This window comes from Amblyomma maculatum, chromosome 3 (assembly GCF_055883805.1).
Source record: "Amblyomma maculatum isolate TAMU_Amacu chromosome 3, ASM5588380v1, whole genome shotgun sequence".
Classification (NCBI taxonomy): Eukaryota; Metazoa; Arthropoda; class Arachnida; order Ixodida; family Ixodidae; genus Amblyomma; species Amblyomma maculatum.
In genome coordinates, this window is record NC_139346.1 from 91,705,477 (window position 1) to 91,721,213 (window position 15,737).

Here is a 15,737-nt window from a genome sequence, read left to right on the forward strand (position 1 = left end):
TCATCTTTCTCCTAATAAGCAATGCACTTGTTCCTAATTCTTGCGCTTTTAGTTTCCTATATAAGCAGCTCTCCGAAACAAGGTGCCAAATTAGAAAAATTTATTTCTTGCTTGTACATTTAGTTCACGCAACGCACCTAGCATTTGATGCGTGACTAACTTAGCGCTGTGTGTGTCTTCTTTCTCTGTCCTTGTCTTGGTGCGCTACATTTTGTTCCCTTCGATCATGTACCAACAAGCCCAAGTATCTACCCTACTAACTTAGTTGCTTATCTGCCCTAAAACCTACCATGAGGCGATTGTACGCGCGACAGAACCAACATACCACCTTCCTAACAAAAATTATATGGTGGCGTCACTAGTGAATTCAGCGGCACCTTTTTTTTTTAATTGGTCAAAGGAAAGGAAAGACTCAGTGTGTCACTCTTGTTTTGTGGACACCTGAACCCCGCCGTAAGGGAAGAAAAGATGGGAGTGAAAGCGGAAAGTGAGAAACGGGTGCCGTAGTGAAGGGCTCCACAGTAATTTAGACCAGCAGGGGATCTTTATCGTGAACTGACATCGCACAGCACACGCACGCCACGTTGTTTCACCTCCGTCGAAACGCAACCGCCAATAGTCGGGATAGAACCCGGGTAGGTGTGGCTTCAGTAATTTGATGTCGAGAAGTCCATGCATATTAGGCATGAAATTTCATGCAATATATTGTTCCCGATCCTGTCTCCTGTGAACCAGTTGAGATTTATGACCCTCCTGAAAATAGGACCACAGAAAATGGGCAAGCTGTCCATCGCAAGCGGAGCAAAAATGCGCTTCCTTTGTACAATATACACAACGGCTGCGCCACTTCTGTCTTCTCAGAAGTGTGGCATGCATGGATGAGAACGGCGGGGTGCACTACCACAAACTGGACAAGCACCCTTCATCTCTGGACAAGGAAATCACCCTACTGAAATACTTCTCTACTTACATGGCAAAGAAACAGCTGAGGACACGTGTCCAAGCGACTGTGACTGTCTAATAAGCTGTGGTTCCTGGTGTCATGGTTGCGCTTACAAACGGCAATTTGATTCTTTCTGACGAATGGGACAGTTCAGGTACCGTCTTTGCGAAAAGTAACCAGGCTGCAGGGTTTCCTTCTCAACCTTGTTTGGAGCCCTTGATCTATTTCAAAAGGCAAAAAATGATCTTTACAGATAAGAGTGATGGACTTTTTTTCTGCACAGGTGATTAATAATTTAGCATGTCCTGTAAAACGCTCAACTACAGGGCTAAGGAGCAAATCGGGCAGCCTGGTAACGTTTGGCAAAGACGGTACGTATTACAGTTCGCTGCCGTTCTCTAAAACATATATTTGTTCTTTTTATATTTAAAATTCATGCTTCATTTAGATACATGCTGTTCAACGAAACCTAAGCTGGTGCCTGAAAAGACAACAAAAGTTTTTAAACGAAACCTAGGCTGGTGCCTGAAAAGACAACAAAAGTTTTTAACCTTAAAAAATCATTCTTAAAATGTATAGTTTACGCATCCAGAGTGCACATTCACAGGGAGGACGCTGCACATGGCAATCCGTTTCAATCCCATGAGGTCTACACGTACCCGTCGGTGTCGAGCAACCTCGCACCAGGGTGGAGTTGAAGCGAAGCTGTCTCTCGTCACCAGCCACTTAGGTATCACTCTTCCTTGAAAGTTTATTTGGCGTGCCTGATATGTTGCCGATTTGCTGTTGCCGTTCTAGCGGTCGAATATGCAAAACGTCTGGAGGCTCGTCATTGCGTTAAGAGCAATGCTCCAAGTTTGCGGTCATATTTTTGTGAAGTTATATCCTATTGGGATGATACACCAGTATTTCAGAACACTTAAATTTTTTCGGTTAGTCATCGCGTTGTAATATAGGCGCTCAAGCTCCGTCTGTATCGGTATGACGCTATTTCGTAGCCTACCACCCGACATATAAAATCCCTCTTTAACAAAGGCGTATGAAAATGTGTGAGTAGCCTAAGAGTAGGGTGTCTGATTCGCAATCTGAATATTAGTAATTTACGTTTATCAACTTTACGTAGAGTACAAACATGAAATCGCGGACGCAGTTTGCGGAAACATCATGTCCCGGCTATCGTGACGACTGAGATATGTTCCTCGGGGGATCCGGTAAAAACGTCCCCGGAAAAAACGTCCGTGGAGCAAATGTCCCCGGAAAAAATGTCCCCGGAAGAAACGTCGAGAAAATGTCCCTATTCGCGAAGTAGGAAAAATTGTCCCCGAACGGGGCTGAAGTCTTGCGCTATAGGACGTAGACTACGTTTTCACGTGGCGAGCTGCAATGATGAATGATGCATGTTAACTTTATTACAGCGGCTTCAACTGTCGGGTTGGAATTGACCGCGAACATCGAACTGATGCGGGCATTCATGACAAAAAAAAAAGAAAATTATGGCAGCGGTAATACAGGCACAGCGCCTCGTCTCCATTTTTTTGGGGGGGAAAAGAATTGACCACCGGCTTTACCGGAAAAGCTTGGAGCGATGCTTTATATGTCCATGATGCACGACCGGTTAAGCCTCGTTCTGCTTATACCATCATCACTCTTATCACAATTCTGCACAAGCATCAGAAGAACGCGGTTGAACCTCGTCACCACCAGGTCTGGAAAGTAATTCTAGTGACGTCGGTTCCCCGAGACTATCATACGCCGATCCGCTTGTACCTTTCTGAGTGGGCAGTGTTACGAAACTTATTAGACCGGCCATATATGATTGCTTAACGAGCTGCGGAGCTCGGAACCTCGCAACCTCGCAACATATAAAGAGCCAGATGGCTATTTCACCATGCTTTTACGCAGTTCTTGTAAACATTTCGGGCCCCCAGAGAACGCAAGTTCCAAATGATGATTACATTTAACTCAAAGCCAAGAAAGAATAGAATAAGATGTTTTTCCCTTTTTTTCATGTTCCGGAAAAAATCTTTTTAGGGCTAGCTTTGGCCTTGGGGACGTTTATTCCTAGTTGCCGCTTCTTCAGGGGACGTTTCTTCCGGGGACGTTTTTTCCGGAGACCTTTTTTCCTGGGACGTTTTTACCTACACCCGTTCCTCGGATGTCATAAGAAAAAGGCAGGTCAAGTGATCCCCTTCCTCTAGCTCAATACAGCATGGCAGCCAAAACAACTCATTTCAATTTAGACAGCACTGTCTTCTGCAAGAACAGCCCCAAAATTTGTCATGTACATCATGATTACTGATAAATGAATAGTTCACGTTAAAAAAGAGCCAAGATAGTATTTGAACAACAAATGATAGCGTTAATAATTCACGTATAAAAGACGGTAACTTATTCACCGGATGTATATTCATTGTAAGTGAAAAAAAAAAACACTTGCATGGCTGAGCTTTCCTGCTTTTGATATACACGCGAATCTCTCCTTGCAAGGTCTTCATATTCGTACAAAGAGTGCAGCATAATTCTACTCTATCGGCGACCTTTATGCCCTATATTACGAAGACGAAAGAAAATAAATAATTACGGCAAATTTTGGCCCAGCCAACGCCCTGGAGTGCACATGACATTGCGATAGTTCGTCGATTGAATTCCAATCACGTCGACTCCATTACGCACAAAAAGAAGAGCCCATCGCCATATTATTATAAGTGCTGTGTTTTTAAAGAATATAAGTGCTGTGTTTTTCAAGTTTACTATCACCACCACGTCGCAAGCAGTGCTCGCTGCTCGCATCTGTTGAGTGGAACCCCCCCTGCGATATGAAAACGGCAGTCTTTGCGACAGGCGTTCCAAGCAAATTTGGTATCAGTGGCGCTCTCGTAAGTGCGAAAAATTGCGGTGGTAATGGTTTATTAAAATTATTAATCATCAAAAAAGGAAGGGAAAGATTGTTGGCTGCCACGTGGCGGAAAAGAAAAAGGAAACAAAGCGAGGATAATCAGAGATGACAGGGACAGCAAGAAAGGACAAGGGGAGCTTTGTACAAGATTGCTTTTCTGGTCTGCAAGTGTCCAAGCACTGCCTAAAAACTGCTGCGCGCGAGCTGCCACGGCAATTATTTACACAAAATAGCTCACGGAATAGCTGTCACCCCTCGTCCTCCCTCAGATGTACCCCCCCCCCCAAACGCCCAAGTAAAACTGACATAGTGTCAAAGTGAAGCGGTTTTCCAGCGAACGATTTCGTGCATTCGCACTCTGCAACCTCACAAATGTCCTGCCTTTTTAGGACAAGTCTTTTGTCCGAATCCTAACACCAAGCTGTTTTTCCAGGAATGAGCTTACCCATTCAGCCACGCATGCAACTTTCCTGATCACGTTTCTTTCACCACTGGCCCCTTCCTTCCCCACGTGCCGTCCATTGTCCCATCCCACAAGGCTGAAGAAAGTTTGCTTTTTCTTCCAGGAAGAAGCGATTTTTGGCCCTGTGGCTTCATTATTCTAATTCAAAGCAAAAAAAAAAAAAGAACCTCACACGGGCGGCCAGGCCATGCATGATTCTTTTGACGCTTTTCCAGCCCCTTTTGCTGGCACTAAATACGTTTTTCCACATTCCACAAGGTTCTTTATTCACCAATTAATAAAATATTCGTCAATTATAACCATCCTTCACAATATTTCAAAGCAGCAATGTATTTTACAGGGGCCGAACAAATTTTCAGTTGAGGAATTTTCGAGGAATGGCGCCTAGACGCTTCAAAAAATCTCTGTTTACGTAGATTTCGCGTGGTCGCGATGTTTTGAAGGGCACCGTTAACGCGTTCTGCTGCGTAGGGTCCGACAGTTACACGCTTTAGGATTTTCCGCTATTAGTGCACGCTCTGCAAATGGGATCCCTATTTTACAGAGATGTTTCGCGGATCGTTATTCGCGTTCATGCCATTTGCTATTTGTTAACTAATCCCTTAGTTTTTACCTTCGTCATCTCAAGCATGCACTCGTGTAAGCTGCCTCGTTTTATGAATTAGCGGCGTAAAAAGCCCCACTTTAACCAAACCGGATATGCGCAGGTGTGGTCAAGCTGTAGCACGTATTACTCGATATCCAAAGGTCCCGGTGCCCTTACAAAAATGCATGTCGAGTTCCTTTTGAGCTCTTATATGGTGCCTAATGAGTCTAAAGGATCTCCATAAAGACTCGCTGTCTATTGATCCAGCTCATTAAGAAGGCTATTTATTTTTAAATGAGCTTGAGATATAAAGTTCACATCTATACGCACCCAAAAGAAATTAAATAGAATTGACTTAATAAGACTTCCTAATGAGTTAGTTGTATAGAACTTGTCTTGTATTTTTTCTTTTTAAACTTGTTCTAACTACAGCCAGTCGAAGTTCTATAGAATTTGCTCGGTAAAACTTTTGAATGAGTAAGCTATATTGAGCTTGTATTGTGCTTCAACTATATGAACTCGCTCTGTTTCTAATCAAAACGAAAGCTATAGAAAGGTTTCAATAAAACACTTTAATGACTTTTTAGCATAGAAGCTGTTTTGAGCTTTTATTATATAAACTCAGTCTGTTTGTAGTCAATTCAAATTCTATAGCATTAACTTAGGAAGAGTTCCTAATGAGTCAGCTATATTGAACTTATTTTGTGCTTGAACTATATGAGCTCACTCTGTTCCAGGCCAAAACGAAACCTATAGAAATGTCTCAATAAAACACTTTATTGACTTTTTTGCATAGAAGTTGCATCGAGCTTTTATTATATAAACTCGCTCTGTTTGTAGTCAATCCAAATTCTATAGCATTGGCTTAGTAAAAGTTCCTTATGAGTCAACTGTATTGAACTTGTTTTGGGCTTTTATTATACGAACTCGCTCCGTTGTAAGTCGAAACAAAATCTATAAACACGTTTCAATAGACATATTTAATGTCTGCTTTGTACAGAATTTGTTTTCAGCTTTCGTTATATAAACTCGCTCTATTTCTAGTAAATCCAAATTTTATAGGATTGGCTCGCTATAATTTTCTAATGAGTCAAATGTATCGAAAGTGTTTTGGTTTGTTACTATATGGGCTGTCTTTGTATTAGTAAAAACAAAGTCTATACAGCGGTTTGAATGAAATCTTTAATGAGGTAATTGTATATAAGTTGTTTTGTGCTTCCATTTTATGTACTCAGTTCGCAGTGAACCCGAATTTTGTAAAATTGCCTCAATGAGACTTCCTAATGAAGCACTTGTATTGAACTTCACAACTTTGAAGTGCTGGGCTAGTTGGTGTTGCATTCATATAAAGAACAGCGGTAAGAACTACACGAAAACACACAAAGGAAAGTACAGGTGCAGGCGCCAACAAGTGAAATTCTATTTCGCAACATAGCATACATGTATGAAAACATGCATAAAGGGGTGGAGCCAAGGTGAGGCCCTGCGATTTGAGAAGGCAGTTATTCACGTCCAAAAAGTAAAATAAAAAAGATCGAAAGATTAAAGGCGATAAAATCGATGCTGTGAAAGGCAGGGAAAAAAAACCAAAATAAAATCGGTAAAAGGAACAGTATACACAGCCAACACGGCGTTTAAAAGCGATCAAAATGGCGGTGGAAGAAAAACGAGGAGCGTGCACGCGAAATCCACCACGCAAACGAGGAATGTGTTAGCACACCTCACTTACGTTTATCCTAAAAGGAACAAAAATTTCTTAGGGGTAGTTGAGTTTACCCTTCAGGTGGCCAGGTGAGGAAACACTTGATCAATATTCTTGATCTTGATAAATTGAAGATTCGCACTCGCAAACATTCACATTACTTGGTGGCACGACAGATTATTTACACATAAATAAAACAAGAAGACACAAGCAAGGAGAAAACTATTTAAATGACTGACCCGTTGATCAGACGAATTCAGCCCTGGTTTCCCAGAGCGCTTATATTTAAGCCCTCTGTACCCGCCATTGGTGGGGACGGCAAGCAATCAGAAATTAGCCCTCTTCCCAACAATCAATGTTCAGGATAAGGAAAATAAAGTTTCCGTCAGCTAACCAAAGATTGGGGAAAGGATATCGGCTCATCAAATACCAAGCAAACTTATACGAACAGCATTGACGTCATTTCATTCCGCACCTCTGCTTTCCCGGTATACAATTCTTTTCCGCACACAGGCATGCGGGACCAACGTATGCTACTGGAACAATAGCTGATGTTCTTTAAAAAAACAAAACTAGAAAGCTGTCGATGAGGGGTCAAACGCTACGTGAAACTCCAGCTTGGCCAGGCGCCCCTTCTGAGCACTCAAAGCTCAAACGACCCATTGGCGCCTCATCGCGCACTGGTCGGCAACCGTATATCTGCTTCCTCACAAAAGGCTATATGCACATGAGCGGAAGGAATGACGTGCAGGTAACGAAACGAGAAGACAAAAAAAAAGTCCACTGGCCACAGAAATGCTGCATGCTGGAGCAGTGGCGTCGCTAGAGTCACTCACACCCGGTGCGAGGCGGGGCGCGGCTCACTCTGTAACCGAGCCCTTTCCTCAAAACTCTCAATGTCACTCGTTGTAGTTAGATCACAAGCAGAACCTTTCACGTGCCACATGCATAGGTGCAAACCTTTTACTAAGCATTCTCTACATTTAACTTTTCTCCTTTCTTCCAAAAGATGCAAATTGGCTTCCGCATCATGAATGCAAAGTTACCAACGCGCATTGATGCCGTACCAACGGAAAATATTAAGCGTGAAACATCCTTTTAGAGCTGGCAGACGGTGGGCATCTCCAAGCTCGTTTTTTTTTTCTAACGCTCTCAGTTGCTTTCTCATTTTAACAATGACTTTGCCTTTTTCAGAGAAAAAAAGGTAAGAACCGTATGAGCACCGATCGGGTACATTTACTCTCAATTCCCCCTTTAAAGCGCCTGGCCCAGCTTAAGTTGCCCTCCTTCTATCGGACTTGCCATTCCACAGAGCAACATGTTCTCTCGACGTTCTAAAAGTGTGAGGGGGATGTTTGACTCGTCCGAGGAGCGAGAAAAGAACAGGAGATAAAAGAACAAAGCAAAAGACAAAAGACTGCCGGCGAGATACTGCCAGCGGTCTGCGCTTGGGAAAGGAGAGTGAACTGTATGCCATACATAAAAAGAGGCGATGCGGCGGCGCGGCCGCCGACGGGTGTCGTCTAGCTCTGAGGTTCCCGATCGGTATCGGTATAGTATCGGGTTAATGCTGGTGTTCCCAGGGTACACGCACGTACACAGGCCCGGTCCAACGTTAAAACGTCGTATAGTCTTTGGCATAAACTAAGGCATGTGTTTTCAAGCACTCCTCACAACAGAATAATTAGTTATACGAGATCACACTTGCCAGTCAGTGGCACTTTTCGCGTCTTTACAATTCATTTCGCCCCGCGCCCCTTCCTACCTCTGCACATCAACTGGTAATTTTAGTCAGCGATATGTGGCATAACTGATACATAAAGCGTCAAATATATAGTTATGATCATTTTACAGTTTTATGACAATCTATATACCATGACATGGAGGAAACCCCAGTAATAATGAGATACCATGCTTTTGCTTTGCCTGCCTGTTTCCTTGTTTGTAAGGACATATTATACCAGGTGTTAAACATTCTAGCTGCAAGCAAAGCCAAGACCCGTCAACATGTGACAAGGAACCCCCGGGGCCCCGTGACAATTAGGCGATGTTGCTTGGACTTGGCCAAGACCTCATCCAGGTTTATTTCTCTCTCAGTTATTTTTAAGCATTTTTTTTTTTGTTTTCGTGAGTTTGCCAATCAACTAGTGAATGTCTAATTTTAAATAACATCATGCCGAGGCCTCAAAATTGAGAATAACGCAGAAAACTATTCACAAGACCAACCTGACATCCATCCACGCGCTTGGACAAGGGTCGACCGGCTGGGCTGCGCAGATTAACACATGGCGGCCCGGTCGACTTTGTGTGGCTGTCTGCCTCTGCCTGCTCTAGCAGCGTTGTGGCACGCGGCACAGACGTATTTTTCTACTTCGGCAGATAGCTCAATTTTTCAGTGAAAATGGGCTCGCCAGCAACGAAACATCGGCCCGCTGTACTAATGCCATTGAAACGCCCGAAAAAACTGCCCATGAGACAGACAGGCACGCTTTTCAGTCTTGGTAACTTTGGTTGTATGACCTATGTCTTCAGTCGCCAAGCGCGCGAGCGGGTGAGGGCGCCGGGTGGGCCGTCCCCCGTCGCCCTCGATGTTCTAGTCACAAATCGACAAGCAAGCGGCGTATACATACAGCCACTTGGCGAGATGCCATGTCTGTGCCGCAGACGGTGCCTTCGCTGACGGCGCGACACGGCTACAAGATAATTCTATCGCCCTAAAATGTTTCAAGCACGGTGCAAGATATACCTTATAACCAGGCACCGATGACCAGGCACCGTGCCTATAGTCCCACCTTAAGAAATGGGACAGTGCGGAATGGAAGGGGCCACCGGGGGCAGTCCATAGCAGCTCGCGGAACCCACAAAAACAGCCCATGGAGCCCAGTTTGAGAACATCTGCTTTACACACTAATATACATGGATCGCTAGGTGTATTATCCTACAATAGCTACATAAGGTATTATATTTCTTCGTGCTCTTTTAAATTGCGTGTACAGCGAATGGATAACAGCCGGGATGTGGAAGCTGCGGTTTAGGCCACATGGGGCGTGAAAAAAAAAAAAAACAACTGTAATGCATACGCCAGGCTCTTTCAAAAGCTGAAATTACATGATTGGGTCCCTATGATCTATGCATAGCTCCAACGGTTGTCGTGCTTCTTTGGCTGCACCGGAATTTGGGTGATTGAAAGTGAGATTTCAGATAGTGAATATACTTTCAAGGAACAAAATTTCATGCTGTGCTTGTTCGACACTGGAAAATTAATTCACGAAGCCTCCAGAACCATCGTTTCTGACAAAGAGCGCAAAAAGTTTCTCCATTACACTTAACGGCCATGCACTTCCTCATGGATGTTGCAGACACCATTGTAAATAGACCTGTAGGTTCTGCCTGCACAAGTGTGAAGCTATTAGCATTGTTAACACTGGTCAGTAGGCCCTGCCTTACTATGAACACCTCAATTTTAACACTGATGTTTGCTGCGTGGTTGTCGCAAGCACAACCCTTTGCTGTGCAGCCGCATACAACCTTAATATCAAGAATACGTCCAAACGTTGGCTTAGATTTAACAAAAGAGTTGCATCTTCTATATCTGTCAAGGTCGGCAGTGCAAAAACAGAAATGCCCTACACTCATCGTTTTGAAATGAATCGCCCCACTACATGACGTCCCTCTGTCATGAAGCACTATTGCGCCAACTTTGGTATAGCTCTTTCTCAAGCTATAGCCCTTGATAAGAGTCCAAAATTGATTACTTATACTAGTTTCTTTTTGATTCACAGACACGTGCTGCCAAAGTTTAGGCAGTGCTGACAAAAGGCAAAACTTATCAGTGATTTGAATTTCAGCATACCTGGTCCCGCAAACAAACTTTCGAAGCTTACCATTCATGGATTGAAATGGATACAGGGAATATCCCTACAAGGACCCCATTGCTGTATGCTGTCAGTGAGATGAATAAGCAGATGAGCATTGTGTGTCATGCTTTCCTTGTCATACAATATTTCATATTCTTTTAGGAACTTCTTCATTTTTGTCCTCAAGACCCCCATTGTCTCCATTAAAACTGAAGGAGCCAACATGCAGTGCATTATTTCAACAAAATTCAGCCAGTTGTAATAGCTTTTTGATGGAAGATAGCCAGACAAGAGTACTGGAGAGTAAAATAACAGCCAGTTTCTCCATTCTGAAGATTTCCACCGCCTCACTTCTGACAGAGGCCGTGGCAAGCGAGGCTGCTCTCACGTAGAAGTCATGCTAATAAGCTTAGCTCTTAGCTCCTCAATGCACTGACGAACTCGAAATCATCTGCATTTTTCTGATTCAAGCCACAGCATTGTTGTTGTTTCAACGAAGCCAGAGCAACCGGCATGCATATAATGAACCACAAAGTTGGAACTGAAGCTGAAAAAAGCAAGCATAGTTAGAATGGTAAGCCCCTTTTATACCACAGCGGATTTGCTTTGGCTGTGTTTTGGCTTTGTTTGCATGCTTAAGAAAGGACTCGTGTGTCCTAACGCTTGGAGCACATGCGCGCATGGGGTAAACACGGCAGTGCACCCTCTAGCTTTGTTAACTTCTCCGGGTTCTTCGCAACACGCACATCCATGCTCCTCATTAAACTGCGTCATACACATCACCTCGCACCTTGCCACACTGTCAACAGTGCACGGTCCTGGAAACACCTTTGATGTTCTTTCTTTGCCCGTACAGTCTTTCCAAGTGACGCCTTCACTTGAAAGGCTGTTCATTTTCTGGACAAAAGGTAATAGAAATGTGTTCATCGCTGGTTTTCTGGAGCCAAACCAGAGTCCAGCCAGTAGCAGCCTTTGAATCTTCTCATTATAATCGAGTTCATTCACTTGAAGAAGGAGTGGCCACATCCAGAAACCGGAACTCTCGTACAGTGGCACACCATCTGTGTTAAATGTGACAGTGAGGTCACCAGGCTGCAATGGCAGTTTGTGGTAAGCACCACTTTGATATCACTAACATCATATATCTGGCCATGGATTTTAAGGCAACTGCCCTTTTCTTCAAGGATATCCTTAATTTGGGATTCAAAATCGAGGGTGTAGAAATAGCAAGACTCTACATTTAAGTTCTCTTCACAATGCTCTTTCTTGCAGCGTGAACATATTACCCTGATTGCACTTTTATCAAGTGCACCTATGTATGAACTGCATGCACTGCAATAAAAGTTTTGTTTTGCTGTCGCTCATGGAGAAGCTCTTGAAAAAACTGTACTTTGTTGAGGGAAAGTCTGTTTCTTGTGGAAAATGTGCCTTTACTAGCTTCAGCACATTCTCAGTTGCCTCCTTTGATGTACAGTGCCTCAGGCTATGGTCCATGACAAGTAGAATGCTCTCCGCCTTCGTCAGTGGTGATCCATGATAAAGTGGTTGATCCTGTTGGAACACAACCAGAACCCAAAGAGTAGACAAAACTCTTTGCCAAAGTATTCAAATAAATTATTTTTGATTTTTGTGCGAAAAAACAAACAAACAAACGATACAGTTCACTTCGAAAATCAGTGCGCATAACAGTCTTGTATGTGGTTCGAATTCGCCATTGGCAATTTACTGCTTTAACTCAAATTCAAATGCCGTACAATAACGAGAAAGCTAGCGCCCTCCCCCTAACCCCTCTCACCCGCCGAGCTACCGAAAAAATAGAGGGGGGAAGGGGGGGGGGTCGTTTTCCCTGCACGGCAATGAAAAATGAACAAGGCGACGACAGTATTTTCTCGCAAAAAAAAAAAGAAAAAGTAAATAGCGCAGTGCACATGGTTTTATTTTTTATTTCGATCGAGTTTAGAAGCATGTATACGACGTCGGCCGATCGAGAAGCTGCGCTGTGGGTTCTCTGTAGGCCGCAACCACTGAAGCAAGGTTACAGCAAAGTGATCAGTGCCCACCGCCGACATGTCTTGGCGCGCTATTTAATATATTATCGATTTTCTTCTTTTTTTCTCTCTTCGGCGTCGACTTCCACTGGACAGCGGCCATGTGATCTTTGGTCGCGCGCATCGTATGGCTCGATCGCGGCGGTCATGCGACGCCAGCCGTCAGCCTTTGGATATGTGTGCACCCGCTCGAGCCGGCGCCGTACAGGTGCTGTTTTTATCTATGTTTTTGGTAGTTGAGATTAGATTGTGATTTTAAACTGGCGTGTGCTAAGGGTAGGGAGCGGGAAGATGCGGCGGGGAAGTGTGTGTGTGTGTGGGGGGGGGGGGGGGGGCTGTGGGAATAGCGCGGAAAAGGGAAATTAGGAATTTTACAGTGGTATATACTTTTTTTTTCTGCTATTGAATACCTGCGTCCCCCTCTTGGCATTGCATACTGAAACGCTTAAAGTTACAATGAACATGTACATAAATGCACCTCCGCCGCGGCTGAGAGTGTTTTTCGCGGTAACTTGTAAAAATGCTCGAAACACAGCGTACTCAATTCTACATGCAAGACCCTATTTATATTCAATTTAAATACGCGAAATGGTACTCCTGGCGGGATGGAGATAGTAGCAGCATAGCTACAGAGGAACAGTAATTTATGAATGAAATCCGTGGTTACTACGTCAGTTGGATGACGCTGTGAGCTATTGGCATTCTCGCTGTGCTGACCGTGGTCGGGGAATGAGTTTCCAAGCGTGTCATCATCGCTTTTTGAGTCGCTGCCCGATTCTACTTTGTCAGCAGCCTCGTTCTCAATTTGTTCTTCTGCTTCAGTTTCCATTTGGGCTTCAGATTGGTTCATCGTTGCTACTATGCGCCCTTTCGGCGTTTGTTCGTTACTTGACTTCTCTGGAGGTGTTCGTGCTGTCGTTTTATCTGCATCTGATGCGCTACTGGCAGCACAGAAAGAGTAACCTGTGACATCGCCTTTCTCCCGGGCCTGCTCGACAGCGTTCTTGTGGAGGCATCCGCTGGCAGAAATGCGCGCTTTTTTAAAGCGATACTTTGACCTGAGCGGCACTTCACATTTCGGGTCCAATAAGTAGCGGTTATATTTTCTCATGTACGGCATTTTAGTCGCTTGAGCTTCTGAAAAAAACAATGTCCTGTAACTATAAAGAAGAAATATCCATGTGCACAGGTGCACATTGAGGAGCTACCTCGTGTCGTACACTCTGTGCGGGAGACCGAATATCGCATCTGAAAGTTCAGTGAACTTCAGACAGTGTGTGTTAGCTTTTTTCTTCGTTTCTCGAGGCCACCCCCGCCTGGAAAGCGGCCGCTTAGTATCCGGCGCGCGCGAATCGAATATCACCGCGCGCACATCCATTGTAACCCGACATCCACAGTCTGCCTCTGCCGATGCGCGTCCGGCCAGTCGGCGCCGTACAGGTGCCATTTTTTTCTGTGTGTTTTGCTTTTGAGACTTGACGCGCATTGGTTCAACCGTGGGAACGATGGGGGTGCGGGCTGCGTCCTCTAATCCAAGCCAGTTCGCTCTAGCCTCTTGGCCGTTGCTCAGAGTTTGGTTGGGGCGTCTTGCTGGTTGCCTGCTGCAGTGCTTCTATAGGCTTCCAACAGAAAGCAGTATGGATCACGTCATCGTGAAGTGGATGGACTAGGAGAAATGGGACGTCCATCCTATCCGCGAAATGAAGGATGCGGCCGTCGGTTTCCGTCTCTTGGCGGAACCAGGCGCCATTAATGAACTGCGTGGCACTGTCCAGTTGTTGAACTAGAAGGAAGGCGGGGAGGCAGCATCTGCCAAAATAATTGACATCGGTAAGTAGTGGCGATTTTCCCCATCAATGCGGTCACAGAGTCATTCTCCTTGCCGCGAATATTTTGTTCCAGGCAAGCCTCGCATACTAGAGCGCAGACGTGCCCAGCTGGCTTCTGAAGGAGACAGAGGAGCCACAACAGAGCTCAACACCGCGCAGTGCTAATGACCAGGTTAGTGACACGTAGCGCTGTTTTGTACTCAGTAAATGAAACATATGTCAGTGGATGTCATCGAATCGAGCGTAGCAGTAAGAAGGTATGAGCTAGGGAATAGTTAAGGCGTACTTGATTTGGTTGTACGGTGTAATATTGCGGTGTGGCGGACATGTAAATATGCTGCTTGGAGTGAAAGGCGTAGTACGATATTTGTTTGGAATGCGCACGGACCGACACCACGAGCGTGTTTTTTTCCGTTGCCTTCCGCGCAGATCTGCAGCTTGCGTATGGCAATTACAATAAAATGTTTATTATCAAAGTGTCAAACATTCCCTCGTATGTTAGTTTGCTTTTTCTAGCAAGACGACCAACACACATCTATAATTGTTAAAAAGCAGGATAATCTAAACTACCGCTGTGAAACGTAAGTGCATGTTGTGCTTTTGCGTTGAACCTTTGGATTTGGTCAAGTGTTTATTTGCAGTGAGTGCACATTTGTAACAGCCTGTACTGTAAACGCCAACCGCCACATTCATCTATGCTCACAGACGTACTATGTAGCAGCGATATGAACGGAAAAGCACCGTCCGCATTAAGCCAAGAATAGTCTGCGTGCTTTGATAAAAGCAATTTTCTCTTTACCAACAGCATACAGATAGGAATTTCAAATTATGTCCACACATAAATGAACAATTTGCTTAGACGTACGATGGGATTGCTCCCTTTCATATTGGAGTATTAGGTGTTAGTAAAATGGTCGTCTTTTTTTCCCCTTGAACCTTGTATCTGTAGGTACGAAGACATCCCTATCCTTGTCAAGTCTTGACAGGGTGTATACTTTGTAAAACTAAATTTTTTTTAAAGGCGTTCTTAAAATTTAAACCGCTGATTCTTCCCATCACTTACCAGTCATGGATTATGTCTCGAGAAATTGTAACGCAGCAAGCAGTTTGTAAGCTGATACATTAGCATTTCCAGCTTATTTGTGTTTTTGCTTGTATTTGATGCATACGAGGTCCTGTGCGATATTAGGTTAAGCCGAGCCGTAATTAAGTGTTGTGTTCTTTGCTGTTTCTTCTACTTGTTAGTGCTGCAGGGGAGTTTCATAATTTTTCTTGGTTTCATATTTTGCATCCAAAGTCATGTCCCAGTGCGAGGCGTCCAGAGAAGAAATTAGGACTTTGAAGCGCAGAATTGAAGAACTGGAGGATGTTCATGATACGCCATACCTTCGTGGTGCTGTGAAGGGGTGTGAC